This window comes from Leopardus geoffroyi, chromosome X, assembly GCF_018350155.1.
Source record: "Leopardus geoffroyi isolate Oge1 chromosome X, O.geoffroyi_Oge1_pat1.0, whole genome shotgun sequence".
Lineage (NCBI taxonomy): Eukaryota > Metazoa > Chordata > Mammalia > Carnivora > Felidae > Leopardus > Leopardus geoffroyi.
The window spans coordinates 22,971,812-22,988,559 of NC_059343.1; positions in this window are offsets into that span (position 1 = coordinate 22,971,812).

The window sequence follows — 16,748 nt, forward strand, 5'->3', positions numbered from 1 at the left end:
TGTGATTACACATCATAAACATAAACACACATACATCTATAGTAACAAGGATGGGGGAATCTATCTGTAAACTGAAAAAATTGTGACATTTCAAATGGAACAAAATCTATTATCCAATTTTCTTGCCCTTCTTAGATTCTGAATTCTTCCTTCTGCCCCTATCAATTACATATGCCATTACTTGATACCGTTAGCTTAATCTGTTAGAAGTATACCTCTATTTTTCCCAAGTTCCAGAAACTGTATTCCATACAGAGTTTTCCTTTTATATTCCTTAGTATTCAACACACCTCTTTTTTTCCCTCAATTTATAAGCCACCTACATGGGAATTATTTTTATAGTTATGTTCCTCCAACTCCTGCATTTTTTTTGCAAATATTGAATGTATCGGGGAAAAAACACATTAAAAAAGGAGACATCTATTCATGAGAATCAAAGTATGACCACAATTTTTATGAGTTTTTTTTTTCGAACAACAAGTACTGAGAATTAAAATTTTAGCCAGATGGCTTTCTTTGGGGTCCTCTTTATAGTGGGCAAAATGACTTAAAGATTATTATGATCACATTTTATGCAAATTACATTTTTACATCATCTTAATGTACATATAATGATAGCTACTAAGTACCCAAGCTTGAAACAGACAATTATACCACCTGCCCCTCAACACTAACTGAAATAAAAGACCTTACCATTTCAAATTAGATACACAAAAGGACATTCTCTCTTTTTTCTCTAGATACAACCTGAAAATAACATGTATTCCAACAGCATATCATTTTCTCTTTCACCTAAACATCTTGTTACCCATCTTTTCCCCTGATCCATACAGTGTTTGTGAATGACTACTTCTTTCCAGTTGTAATTAGACCAGCATAGAGTGTTTTTGAGTGTGTACCTCTTGATTTTGGCTCAGGTCATGATCTCATGGTTCGTGAGTTAAAGCCCCACATTAGGCTCTGTGCTGACAGCAAGGGGTCTCCTCTTTCTCTGCCCCTCCCCCAACTCGTGTATGCTCACTCGTGCACACTCTCTCTCAAAATAAATAAATAAATTTTTTAAAATAAAAACTAAAAAATTGAAAACAATAAAATGCATACCTAGAAACAGTCTAGCAGGGAATCCACTGTTAGATTTATTTCAGGCTTCTTCATTCTCTATTTGTGGCAGCCTGATTCTCAGATGTTCCCCAGTGATCCCTTCCTTCTCTTGGTATTCATGTCCACATTGTATCATAGTTGCCTCATGTAATCAACAGAATACAGCAGAAGTCATGGTTTATCACTTCAGATATTAGATTATAAAAGACTGTGGCATTTTCTCTCCTGAATCATTTGCTACAGGGGAAGCTAGTTGCTTTGGCGTGAAGATACTCATAGAAGCCTATAGAGACACACACATGGCAAGGAAATGAAGTTTGCCAACAATCACATGAGTGAGTATGGAAGTAGATTTTCTAGCTTCAAATGACTGCAGCCATAACCAACCTCATGAATGCAACCTCAGAAGAGATCCTAAGCCAAAATGACCTACTTATGCCACTCTTGAATTCTTGATCCACAGAAACTGTTAAACAACTGATACTGTTTCTTGCAGTTACTAAGTTTTGGGGTAAATATGCTATGCAGCAATAGATAACAAATACAATATTATACCTAGAACATTCATCTGCACAGTATTTAAAGGATTTTGAGACCGCAACCTTGTATTATTTAGGATAACTATTGTTAGCTGCTATAGTACACAAATACATCAAAGTTTATTTCTTGCTCATGCCACAGGCGAATTCAATTCTAGTGTTTCTGCTCAGAGACTTTCCCTCAAAAGTACACTGTGGATCTGGATTTCTTTTTGGCAAAATCTTACTACTAAAATTTATTCACTTCTAGCTCTACGTAAGGGAGAGCCAATGAACACGAAGAACCCACACCCATCCCTATTGCCTTGAAGCATAAACAATACATCATTTCTCTCATGTCATTATTAGTAAAAACTCAAGTACACAATTCTAGCCAAATTGCAAGGGAAACAGGTGAATGAACTCATCTGGATGAGAGAAGAGGAAATGTTTTACAAGTAACATTGTCTCTGCCACGTGACTCATCCCTTAGGGCTGAAGTAGTGAAGGCGGGATGTTCAATACATTCAAACAGAAGTTTTGTACTATAAAATACTCCTTGAATTTCTTTTTCTTTATGGATTATTGACAAAGTCAGAATATTTTTAATACTTTGTTCAATTATTTAAAGAAAATGATTTCAAGTTTGCCACCTACATGACAGTAACTTTTCAATGTTTCTTCAGAAACTACCTTGAATGAACTCCATATACAGAAAGGAACGCAACATACCAGTTATCCTTTAGTGAATAACAACTATGAAACTTCAGTGGCATACAGCAGTAAGCATTTATTACTCATATGCTCTGTTGGAAGTCAGCTCAGCATTTTTGTCTATCTTAACTGGGCTCACTCACATGTGCTGAGGTGATCTGAGGGCCAAATGATCTAGGATGGCTTTGTCTGGGGTGACCTGGGTGACTTGGCTGTGCCCAAATGTCTTTCATTCTCCATTAGACTAGGTCAGGAATGTTTTCGTGGTAAGGACAGAGGCACAAGAGAGTGCATAACCTAACGTGCAAGCCTATTTCAAGTCTCTGTTTACATCACATATGCTAACACCACAGGGGCCAAACCAAGATAAGAAGGGGGAGGCTACAGATAATATGGCACAGTTCATGGATACAGGAACAAGTGAAGGATCAGGACATCAGTGTAATCTACCACATATTTGCATGTCCTAAAACATGAATAACTAAACAAATAAATATAAGGAGAACACAAACTTTAATAAAAGCAATCTGTAACTGTCTCTTTCTAAAGATGGCAACTTTGGAATGATTTTGATTTGTTTACATCGAATTTTGTGTATAATGAAACTCAATATCTCAATTTGACAAAAATGAGCGTGAGTATGCTCTTCTTTAACTTTCAGTAAAAGTTCTGGTCAAGAAGACTATGCTCTTATTAAATTTGTTTTAACTGGGGTGCATGGGTGGCTCAGTCAGTTAAATGTCCGACTTTGGCTCAGGTCATGTTCTCACAGTTCATGAGCTCTAGCCTCACATTGGGCTCTGTGCTGACAGCTTGGAGCCTGGAGCCTACTTGGGATTCTGTCTCCCTCTCACTCTACCCCTACCCCTGCTCTTGCACGTGCTCTCTCTCTCAGACAAAAATACATATTAAAAAAAAAATTCTAAAAAATTTGTCTTAACTGTAAAATAATGAAAATTTTGAATGGAGTCATGATTACACAAAAGTAACATTTAAAGATATATTGGCCAATAGGTTTCCCAGTAATATTAAAACTTTACCCTCTCCATGTCTAGGATTTTGTCAGGTAAAGTTTTTCTTACAGAAATATAATTAATATATTTTGTCTCTTCTGAACTATGAGACAATCACTGGCAATGACAACACATAATAAAACATCTCAAATGTTTTCTTTAATTAATTAATTTGAGCTATATTTATTGAGCACACTAAACCTGCCATTTTGCTAGTTGCTAGTTTTTCAATGACTAGCAAGAACAACTCATTCACAAAGTTTATAATCTAGTGGAAAGTACAAAGAGTAACTCAATATTTGACATACAATGCAATACACTATAATTATGTACATATGTCTATGGTGCTTAAGAAAATAGGAGACCAACTTAAGAAAGAAGTGAGTAAAGTTTTCAAGAGACTAAAATCTCAGTCTGAACTTGGTCATGACAAGTCAGCCAATGTGAAGAATGTTAGTTTCTTAGGACAGATTTATAAACACATTTAAAATGTATAGTCAAAAGACTAGGTGATTTATTAGAGACTGGGCATAAAGTAGAAAAAATAGCTAAGAAAAAGGTATAATAATTTCATTGTTAGGGTAACTGCATTATTCACTAAGGTAGAGATACTTCAGGAGGAATAGTTCTGGTGGTAAAGATAAGCCTATCACCTGGATATGATTGGTGTGGGGTTCCTAATATAAAATCCAAATGGAAATGTCTATAAAGCTGTTGGCTTCTTGCACCTGAAGATGAAGGAAATGCCCTAGGTTGGAGGTAAACATTTGGAAATGTTAGTTTATACATTAGCTATAAGCCAGATAGCCACTCAAGTCCTGGAAGTAGTGGAACTGTCCAGAGAAAGGGTTGTTCACCCAGCAAAGGAGATAGCCTCAGACTAAAACCCAAAGATTCCAACATTCATGGGTAGAAAAGATTTATCAACAAGAGGGGAAAAACAAAAAAAACAAAAAACAAAAAAGAACCACCAGAATTGTAAAAACAAAAGAAAATATGTTGTGATAAAAACTGAAGAAAGTGTTTTTTAAAGGACAAGTATGTGATCAACATTTATGAATACTTGTGTTTTATCAAATAAAATAAAGTCTGGAAAATCCACTGGTTTTATCAACAAGTGGATTTATGGCTGTTGATATCCTTGATAAGAGTAGAGGCAGTAGTGTAAATAGAAACTAGAATGCAGTTGATTGAAAACAAATGGATTTTTTTTTTTAATGTTTATTTTTGAGAGAGGGTGAGCAAGCATGAGTGGGTAAGGGGCAGAGAGGAAGGAGGACAGAGGATCTGAAGCGGGCTCTGTGCTGACAGCAGAGAGCCCGATGTGGGGCGCAAATTCACGAACCATGAGATCATGACCTGAGTCGAAGTCGGACACCTAACCGACTGAGCCACCGAGGCACCCTGAAAATAAATGGATTTTGAAAGCAGGGACTAGAAGTTTACCTAAATTGTTCAAAAGAGATATGAAGAATTGATCATGAGAACAAATAACTTTTATTTTTTAAAATTTTTTTTTTCAACGTTTTTTTTATTTATTTTTGGGACAGAGAGAGACAGAGCATGAACGGGGGAGGGGCAGAGAGAGAGAGGGAGACACAGAATCGGAAACAGGCTCCAGGCTCCGAGCCATCAGCCCAGAGCCTGACGCGGGGCTCGAACTCACGGACTGCGAGATCGTGACCTGGCTGAAGTCGGACGCTTAACCGACTGCGCCACCCAGGCGCCCCTAACTTTTATTTTTTTAAATAAGTATGAGAAACTCAAATGTTTCAAAACCTTACTGGTTTGTAGAGGAAAAGGGTTGCTGAGCAGACTGAATCAAGAGAGCAATCTTACAGAGAAACGACAGCAGACAAAAGTCAAAGCATGGATGTAGAAACTAGCCACCTTAAAGAGGACCACCAATTCTAATGCATCAATAGTGAAAGAGGAAAGATTTTGTGTGAGCACAAAGGTGATTTTATAATTAATGTGATTAATGAGGACACCTAAAATCATTCCACCAAGAATTATGTAGAAGAAAAAAGGTGTCCATTGTCAGTACTATTAATTAACATTGCTTTGGAGGTAATAATCAAAATAATTGGATAAGAGAAATGAATATGGCTTATAGAAAATATTCAAAGTGCTTTTGAGTGAAAAGAAAGGAAAATTTTGCTATAGAACAGCAATGAACTTCTCAACAGCAACAGAGGAAATGAAAAGAAAATGAAAGAAGTCTGAGGGACAGTTATTTGAAACTACTTTCAGCCAAACCATCCATCAAAGATGAAGAGAACAAAGATATTTTAGACATACAGTAACCCATAATACTTTTCTCTCATGCTTTCTTTTTCAAAAAACTATGTAGGTAAACAAAGTAAGAAAGAACCCACTAAACAGAAAGCCCAACCAAGGATGATGATGATGATGATGATGATGATGATGATAATGATGATGATGATAATAATAATAATAATAATAATAATTCAAGAGAGACTAAGAACTTATCTTGATATGCTTACTTATATAAGAATAATATGGAAAAATAGTATACTAAGCCCGTGTACTACTTAGGAAGGATTAGCCATGTTTGAAAAATAAGCAAATGAAACAATAATATGATAATATTATTTAAATAGTTCTGAGACTCCATTTCCAATTTGTGGAAGGGCATATTTCTAACACAATACCAAGTAAATCTCCAGACAACAGTTGGGTGTCCTACAATTCAACTAAATTCTGATACTATCTACCTGTAGAGAATCAGAAGTTTCTAAAACCCTCTCTTCAGGCTTGACTAATTTGCTGGAGCAGCTCAGAGAGCTCAGAGAAACATTCTATTTGCTATATCACTAGTTTATTACAAAAGGATACAACTCAGGAACAGCCAGATGGAAAAACACACAAAGGGCAACCTATGGGGAAAGAGGGCAGAGCCTTCATAACCTCTCCTGTGCACCACTATCCTAGCACCTCCAGATATTCACCTACCCTGAAGATCTCTGAAACCTGTCCTTTTGGGTGTTAATGGAAGCTTCATTACATAGCCATGATTGGTTAATTCATTGGCCACGGTGACTGATTCAACTTCCAGCCCCTCTTCCCTCCCTGGAGGTTGGGGGTGGGGTGTGGGCACTGGAGGTTCCAACCCTCTAAAAACATGATGGGTTCCTCAGGCAACCAGTCCCCATTCTTAGGTTATAAAAAATCTTTCCGACAATGAAAAAGAATGAAATCATGCCACTTGCAGCAGCGTGGATGGAACTGGAGGGTATTATGCTAAGTGAAATAAGTCAGTCAGAGAAAGATAGATATCATATGTTTTCACTCATATGTGGATCTTGAGAAACTTAACAGAAGACCATGGGGGAGGGGAAGGAGGAAAAAAAAGTTACAGAGAGGGAGGGAGGCAAACCATAAGAGACTCTTAAACACTGAAAACAAACTGTGGGTTGATGGGGGCGGGGAGAGGGGAAAATGGGTGATGGGCATTGAGGAGGGCACCTGTTGGGATGAGCACGGGGTGATGCATGTAAGCCAATTTGACAATAAATTATATTTTTTAAAAAAATCTTTCTGAAAGCCACCTCATTAACATAACAAGAGGCTGTTATTGCTCTTATCATAGGAAATTCCAAAGTTTTTAGGAGTTCAGTGTTAGGATCTGGTTCTAAGGCCAAATACCTATTTCTTATAAATCACAATATTGAAACCAAACACGTTCAGTAAACCAATGCTTCACCACCGTACCCTAAGGAAACGGGTTAAGCTGATTGATTTAAGACCTTGTTCTGCAGAAGTTGACAGAATACTGGTAAGACTGGCTGAAACGGGAGCAAACTCAGAAGAATTCCTGCAATTGCACAAAAGGGACTGAGAGTGAACAAAAGGAACCTCAGAGATGACAGACCCTAAGATGTCCCCCATTTATCACGTGTACGCCACCGTTTAATGAACATGTGCCCCATGAAGAGACATGATACCTAAATGTGCATGCTCAGAAAGGAAGACATTTCCCTTTTTCCCTACATCCAATCAGCATATTCCACTCAACCTACATACCTGTGACATTTTGACCTCTTCTTCTTAAATATACCCAACCCCAATCCTTGGTGAAAGTGGATTTGAGAAATTTTCTCCTGCCTTTTGCTTGGTGTCCTGCAAGAAAACCATTTTTCTCTGCCACTAAACTTCTGTCAGTATTTGGTTTGTTGCATATTGGCAATGGACCCTTGACTAGTAACAGTATCACAACTATCATAGGAGATGGTGAGTGCATAGGAGGCTGCCATAAAAACCCACTAGAAGGGAGGACTGAGTAGTAGTAGTGTGAGTAGCTTAGTATTAATAGACACCAAGGGGGAATTGATTAAAAACAGAAAAAGGGCTTTTGATTATTGTATTTTAAGGGTTAATTTCAGAAGGCCTAGAGTTAGCCTGAGGTGTTTTGACAGTAGAGGCTGGCAGAGTAAAACTTTTCTCCAGAAACTCCCTACAGTCTTAAACTTAATGCTTTGCTAGAGGGAAAACCAATCTTGGTTTGACAATAGCTAGGCCTGCAGTAATCGGTGAGTCTTTAGCATATGAAAGTCTCTTTGGAAACTTCCCCTCTGACTTTACCTCCCCCAAGTCCATAGTATATAACTAGTCATTCTTCACCACCCCAGCGCAGCTACTCCTGCCCACAGGTCCTGTCCCAGTGATTTGATAAAATCTCACCTTTTTGTACCAAAGACATCTTCAACAATTCTTTCTTGGCTGTCAGCTCCGAACCCCATGATCCCCACCAGCACCCCAAAACCTTACCACCAACACCCAGGGACTGAGGCAAGTGTGACTGAGAAGGGCAGTTCTGCTGGAGGGACAGAGCCCTCACCCACAACCTGCAGAGACGGGCCCAGGAGAACAATTTCCAATCTATACTAACCAGCCCAGGAAGCCAGCTATTATCCGAGAGTCAGACTTGAAGGAATTCAGACCACTATCTCTATTCAACCCCGGAGGGCCTTCCCTTTTTTCCTCTACAAAGCTTTCCCACTCCTCTGCCTGCTTTTGAGTCTGCCAAAACTCAAGGGATGGTGGCTCACTCTGTTGCTGTAGCAAGCTGCTAATAAACAGCCTTTAAGGGCTCTTGTTTGGTTGGTATTCATTTATTTCCAGTTTGAATGGGTGACACAGCTGCTCTAGCACAGGGTTGACAAGGACCAGCACATGTGAACCTGATCACAGAAGTCATATGCAGGGTGACTTTACCTGCCACATGGCAGCACATCTACCACTAGATTTTTTAAAATTTTCATCAGAATGTTACTTTCGAATATCCATTAGAGTTCCTCTAGGGCCTACACGTGAAAGTGAGCCATAAAGAGAGAGAGAGAGAGAGAGAGAGAGAGTCAGGGGACAGGGAGGGGGTGTGGTGGTAAAGAAAGAATGTGTGAGAGAGACAGAGAAGGATAGGAGGAAGAAAGGGAGGGAGGGAGGAAAGGAAAAAGTGTGTTGAAGGATAGTGTTTTTTCACTACAAGCAGTGACAACCAGTTGGCCTTTTAAATTAGAAAACTGACTAGATATCAGAATTTTTAGTAACAGAACATTAACTTTTAGACATAAACCCTAATCTCTGCCCTGAAAAATGAAAAGTTAATATCATAATGCACATTTATTTAGGTTTCTTTTTCCCCCCAGGCCAGTAAGTTACTTCAATGGTATTTTTAGTATATTAGAATTGGTAGGAGCTTTTGCTATGTCACAGCTTAGAAACTGATTGCTCCTGTTTGAAAAAAATAAAATTATAAAGCCTCAAAACCAATCTACCAACAACATGGAAAATCTCCTTATTATAAATTTCAATAAAAAAAACCCTGCTTGGGGTGAAATTTCAATTAGAGATTAAAATAAAACAAATCATCCCAAACTCATTAATATAGTGATGAAAAATGGATTGCAGACAGTTCCACTCTACTAGAATATAATGACAGAAATGGATTTAGAAATTAATGGGCCTTTTTGCAATGTTGTTTCATAATTCAAACACTATATATAACCTGCTGATTTTTTTCCTTTTAAACATTTCCTTGGGAGAAGATGTGGAAATGATTAAGTAAATGCCCATGTACAACTCTCACTTCCCTTAAAAATTAGTGACAATAATGAACAATAGAGATAAAACAGCATTTGTTACTAAAACATGAAAGGGCTCAATCACCATATTGGAAGCAATTACACCAAATACAATGTACTTTGGTCCCAGTTGAATGAAATATGATTTGGGGACCAGAGAACAAATTGTAGGTTGCCATAGGAAAGATGGGTGGGAGATGGGTAGAACAGATAAAGTGGATTGAGAAGTATAAACTTCCAGTTATAAAATAATTAAGTCATGGAGATGAAAACTACAACATGGAGAATACAGCAAATAATACTGTAACAGTATTGTATGGTGACAAATGGTGACTACATTTATTGTGGTGAACACTGAGGAACGTATGGAATTGCTGAGTCACTATGTTGTACACCTGAAACTAATATAACACTGTATTTTAATTATAATTCACTTAAAGAATGAAAGGATTTTGGGAGTTGACACAAAACTCGGTGTTGAAAAAATCTAGCAGAATTTGCTCTGAAGGATCCCATTGGACATCTTCACTCCTGAAGGGTCCGGGGCACCTTAGCCTGTAGGACATCTTTCCCAACCACATATCAACAATGAAAACTGCATTAAAAATGCAAGGATGATCAGTACTAGTTTCTGAAGTCTGAAAACAAAACTACTTTGCACCTATATACCACAGAGGAATTTTCTCTGAAAAATAGATGTCTACTAACAAATGAGATACTATTACATACCCAAGAGAATAGCTAAAATGAAAAGAAAGACAAAACCAAATATCAATGGGGTTGTGAGCACCTATAACTCATATTTTTGGTGGGGGTGTGAAATAGTATAATCATTTCAGGAAAAAGCCTGGAAGTATGTTATGAACTAACCATACATCTGTCATATGACACAGTACTTCTTCTTTCAGATATTTAGCCAAAAGAAATGTAAACATATGTTCACAATGAGATGCAAAAATTGTTCACAGTAGATTTATTCATAATAACCAAAACTATAAACACCCCAGGTGTTCATCAGTTGGAGAATGGACAAACTATGGTATATGCATGTAAGAGAACACAGCTTAGCAGTAAAAGGTAACAATTTAGTGATCTACTCAACCATGTGGATAGATCTCAAAATTATTATACTGAGTGAAAGAGGCCTTATATAAAAGAGTTCAGACTGATGGGCTTCAGGGAGGTAGCCCCAAAATGTGCCACTTTGGCATATTAATTATTTTGAATTATAGGTAGTAGTTAAGTGAGTGCCCGGGTGGCTCAGTCGGTTAAGCTGACTTTGGCTCAGGTCATGAGCTCATGATTCCTGAGTTGGAGACCCACATCAGGTGCTGACCGCTCAGAGCCTGGAGCCTGCTGTGAATTCTGTGTCTCCCTTTTTCTCTGCCCCTCACTCGCTTGCACTGTCTCTCTCTCTCTCTCTCCCCACCTCACAAATAAATAAACATTAAAAAAAAACTTTAAAAATATTTATATAACATAATTTGCAAAATATTCAGACAGAAGACAGTGATACCAGTAGGAAGTTACCAGGCAGCCAATCTTCTCAATGACCTTGAAAAGCTTAATAGCTAAATACAGAAAATAAATAATCAGCTTCTAATCTTTGAGCTCAAATTTAAAGGTTTTGATCCTAAAAATGTGTGCAACGCCTGGAAGAGGAGTCAAGCAAATACCGCTGAAGGGGTACAGAATTAGACTCCACAAAGTGTGCCAATTTGGCATGCGGATTACTTTGAGCTAAAGTCAAATGAGGCTCAAAAGACCCAGCAAGAGCTTTTATTTCCCCCTCAACTGCTTAAAAGAATTTAGATAGGGCGTCTAGTTCAGGAACAGAATTATCCCCAGAGACAACCACAAAGAATATGGCCTAGGTGTGGTAAGCTCTTGGGGAGCTCTAGGCCCTGCCTGGAGGTCAAATTCCTCTCTATGTTCCACTGTTTTTGTATGTGACAGCAAACATTTCTTTAACAAACAATTGCTTTTCCCATTTTCTAGTGAATTGTTTTCTCTCCCTTTGAAGTCTCAGACCCTACCCACTTCTCCTAAACTCAGGATAGAATATAAGCCTCAAGTGCCTGACTGCCTAGGGGGTCTCAGATTCTTATGGGGCTCTTGTATGTACATAACGAATTTTTTCCCTATTACTCTGTCTTCTATCAATTTACCAGGCAAAGAATCTAGAAGGGTAAAGGAAAAATTTTCCACTCCAATACCACCCACATTTGTGCAGAATCCACTTGGGTAAGGTAAACTTAAAATGACTGCCCCATTCACACACTTAAAGTTGAATAAACCAAGGTAAGGAAAAGCAAATGCCACTTAAAAAACAGAGAGAGACTTTTGTTTATATGTTTCTAGACTTCATAAAATAGACAGTGATGAGTTAATAATTAGATTAGAATGTTTAAGGGTGAAAAAAAATAATTCCCCTCTACCTTTCCAGGTTCTTGGCTGAAACCCCATCCCTCGCCCATAAGAAAAGATAGATTAACAGTTAAAAACACCAGACTGAAGTTTAATAACGTGTATCTCCTGCATACATGGGAGATATTCAGGAAGAACTCCTGAGCAACTCCTTTAAACAGCCCATACCACCACCCTAAATAACACCTCCAGCTGTAGACAAAAGAAGATGTTGGGGTGGGTAGGCCAGTTAAGGGAGGTTACAAGGAAAACCATAGTAAATAAGGCAATGGTTGCTATGCAAATTTAAGCCCTTGCCTTCTCCAATAAGAAGAGTTTCTAGAAATTTAGTTCTCCTTCTCTTCTAGGTACAGGGTAAATGGGTCTCAAAAGGGTAACCTGTCTTTGGTTTTTAGAGCTTCTCCTAGGTCCTCCTTTTTTGCTTTTTTTTTTTTTTTTTTTTTTAAATAACCAGCTCAAAACAACTCTTATGCAAAAAAGGCATCTTTTGCATGGCAGATTCTGCTCCCCTTAAAAAGCAACTGGTCGGGGCGCCTGGGTGGCGCAGTCGGTTAAGCATCCGACTTCAGCCAGGTCACGATCTCACAGTCCGGGAGTTCGAGCCCCGCGTCAGGCTCTGGGCTGATGGCTCAGAGCCTGGAGCCTGTTTCCGATTCTGTGTGTCCCTCTCCCTCTGCCCCTCCCCCGTTCATGCTCTGTCTCTCTCTGTCCCCAAAATAAATAAACGTTGGAAAAAAAAATTTAAAAAAAAAAAAAAAAAGCAACTGGTAAATTATAAAAGTCAATTTTAGGAAGATAATAACATTACAAAATTGAAGAGTAAATTACAAGTATAAATCAGTAGTATCAAATATTTTATTACAAATTGAGAAGTCAGTGATATTTAAGGTATACTAGACAAAACTACATGGAATTCAGTAGAGAAGGACAAAAATGTGAATACTAGAGAGAAGAAGACAGGAAAATTAGTATGTTAAAAGAAGAAGTATGTTAAAAAGATGTATGTTAAAAGAAGAGACTAGGACAAATGAAAAAAGGTCTTAGTTACACAGATATAATGGGAAAACTGAGAGGCTAAGAGAAAAATTACCAGGTATACTCACAACTGCAAAGAAAAGATCTTTCCCCTCCCCCCACCGTTCCCGAATCCAGCCAGGGCGCGCCCGGTCGTAGTCTGACATAAAGGCGGGAACCAATCAAGTTCTGCTGAATGGTTTGAAATAAAGGCGGGAACCAATCAAGTTCTGCTGAGCGTTCAAATTTAAATGTCAGCCTATAACAACTCTGTAACCTCAAAAAAAATCCCTAACTTGTTTGTGCCTGTCTATAAAAGAAGCTGTAAGATCCTTGCTCGGGGCCTCTTAGTGTCACCGGCAACGAGTGTGCGGAGGTCCAGGTTCAAACCTGCAATAAACGACCCTTGCCGCTTGGCTTTGACTTACGACTCTGGTGGTCTCTTGTGGGGGGTTTCGCGACCTCGGGCATTACAAAAACTTTATTAAAATGAAGGAAAACATCAATGGAAAGTCTCAACACTTAGAAAGACTATTTAATAAATATTAACTACACCCCAACCTATATTATGAAGTTATGCAGCTCCAATACTAAAAAGCAAATACTACAATCACACAGAGAGAATCATGTTAACCAAGGGAGGGGTAGAAAAAAGGTTATATTAACTATATTAACTACAATTCTCTCTTCTACAACTGCGACTGCTATATGCCAATAAAGTAATTTCAATAGCAGAGTCAAAAGAAAGAAGTTTCTAACAGGAAATTCTATTTTGACAAGTCCGTCACAAATTAAAGAAATAGAAAAATAAACCTGAATTGCAAGGATTCAAGCAATGTATCACGTACGCACCACAAAGAGCTAATTTTTAAACAGCCAGAACTAAAACAAATGAATAACAATTGTGTTGATAAGAAGGAACACCTGGCTTAATTTAAAAGCTGCATGCTTAATATCTGGGAAGTAGGGATACCAAATAGGATGTGTATGTCCTAATTTTTTTTAAAAAGTGTGCCATAAAAATACAAAAATCAAAATTCACATAATTTACAGCACAATAGAAAATAGAATAAAGAATACTTAAAATCACAAAATAAATGAGCTTTTCAAAAGCAAGACCAGTCATACCAGTTTTGACAATAAACACAAAGGGAATATAATTTATATACCTATAATTAATATGACTCTCAATGTCAACAAAAACAAAGCAAAAAACTAAAAAGCCAAACCTACACTGTCTCAATAATTGCCTTGAAAGAACTGAATATAAATGAAAACAATAAAGACACACCATGCTAATGAAACAAAAAGATATATTCACACTATTAACATCAACAGTAATTTCAAGGTAGAATTTATTAAATAGGACAATGCACTTATTTTATGATGATACAGAGTATCATATGCATTTACCATTACATTTATAAAATAAAGAACCTATAAAGAAGAAATTGACAGAAAAATTATATTACATGATTTTTACACCAATATCTCAATTCTTGATAGATCATAAGCTAAATAAAACAAGAATGCAGAGATCTTAGTAATACTAAAAATAACTTTATGCAAAAGATTTAAAATCAATGCTCCGCAAAATAAGAATAAATTACTTTTCAGGCACCAATGAGAAATATACAGAAACAAAGGTCCATATTTAAATCATGCCCCATAGGGTTAATGAGGATAAAACAAGCAGAAAATTTAAAGCTTGATTTTCAGAAAAATGTTTCCCCCTAATCAGCTATTGTGTCTTTTCAGACTTCACTAACAAATCCACTAAGTGTCGCTGCAGAAGCCTGGACTCAAGGTCAATTGATATGGTTCCAGTCTAGGAATAAGCAAGGCCGTGCATTCCTTACCCAAATTAATAAGTCCAAGATCCCATCCAGTTTATGCTAGCTCTTAGAGCATGACCATAGCCCCTTCTCTTTGTCCTAAAATAACCTCCTGACATCAGGGACTCAATTTTGCCTCATTCTGATGTTAAGTCTCAACCTCAAAGTGAACATGGGATATATGCTACATACATGTTTGTTCAAGGCATATGCTCCATTTTTTCCTCATAAAGAGTCATACATTTCCCTGCCCTTTTCAATATTTATGTAATGTCAACTCCTGTGATTATAAAAAACTCGTTCTCTCCCCTTCATGAAGGCAGATTTGAGGCTTGTCCTCTTGTCTCCTCATTTGGCTGCCTCTCCTGGAATAAACCCTTTCCTTGATGCAACACTGATGTTTCAGTGACTGGCTTTGCTCTGCATCAGGTAGATGAACCTGGGTTCCATTACAGTATGATATGTGCAAAGACAGTTGCAATGAATTAAAAAATGTAAATCTGATGCAAATAAACCTTTGTGACCACAACGAAATAAAAAGCTCAACAAGCATAAAAGAAGAAATTAACCACAATGTCATAACTTCCATTGAAGAATATGGATACTCATATTAATACCTGACAGGATATTGTTTTATGTAGAGAAGAAAGTTAAACCACTAAACACTTCCAATGATAATAAAAAAAACCTACAAAACAAATTAATGTCTTCATTTAAAAATGGCAGAAAATGAACACCAACAAAAAAATAAAGAAATCAGAAGAAAAGTATTGATACAGATTGAACACACATACAAGTGGAAATCTCTGACACATACAAAACAGTAGCAATGAAGAATAATTCCCAAGAAACACGCATAAGCTAGCCTAAGCAAACTAGTTTAAAGAAAGGAAAGAAGACTAGACTAAACTAAAACTTATAGTATGCAAATATGCTCAGTCTAGAGTTTTCCATGATCTCAACTTCACTAATCCTCTTCAGTAACTTTTAAAGGAGGACCAAAGTAAGCTGAAAGCAAGGAGTGTTTGGATGTTAGTTGTTCTTATATATTACTTTTTAGTCAATGATGATTTAAATGTCCCTAAGGGTATCATTATCATGGTGATGATGATGATTATTATATCTACTCTTTACCAGAGAATATAGTTTTCTTGTTCACCACCAAGACAGGGGAGGAAGCAGGGGGTAGAAGAGCTCTTGTGAAAAGAGAACCCCCCCCCCGCCATTATTTTGGAATCCCTTCCTAAGACTAAGCTATGGCTGATGCCTGGTCACCTCTGGCAGGCTGGGAAAAGAGTCATCACAGTGACAGGAGTAATTATCTTAATCATCAGAAGGAAGGAGGACAGCTTTGTGTGTTAGAGATGCAGAAAGACCAGTAAACACAGCCATGGCATTCCTCACGCTTAATCTCTCACTGACTTTTACAGCAGGAAAAAGTACCTCGTAGTAGGGAATTATTGGGGTGTGTGAGGGAATAAAACCACATTGCCTGGGAGACAATTTGAGATTTTTTTCCCCATATATGATAGAGAAAGGCACTCATTCACTATGTCTGGTACAGGAAGGATAGAAGCTGATTCTTCAGGTGTGAATAGAAAATACAGAAAATCGGACGAAAGAAAAAATATCAGTAATTTTACCAATGTGACAAACTATTTGTAACTTGCTATATTTTTCCCTGTAATTTTAATGAATACCATTTGTGATAAATTGCATATATAATTCTTATTTCTATTATAAAAGTTATTTCTAAAATTATGACAAATATGGGAAGCTATAATTGATTGGGAAAGTTATAATTGTTGGAAAATCATCACACAAAATCCCATCACTGAAATACAGTAATTCATCATTTTAGTGCATTTCCTTATTATCCTTATTATTGCATATGTTTACATAGTTTACATCAATCAGAATCTACTGGACTTTGAAAAAGGTCAACCTTGGAATACGCAAGATTTTTAAATGGCAGGGACAAAAATAAAACAATGAAAATGGCTCAACTCATCCAATATAATA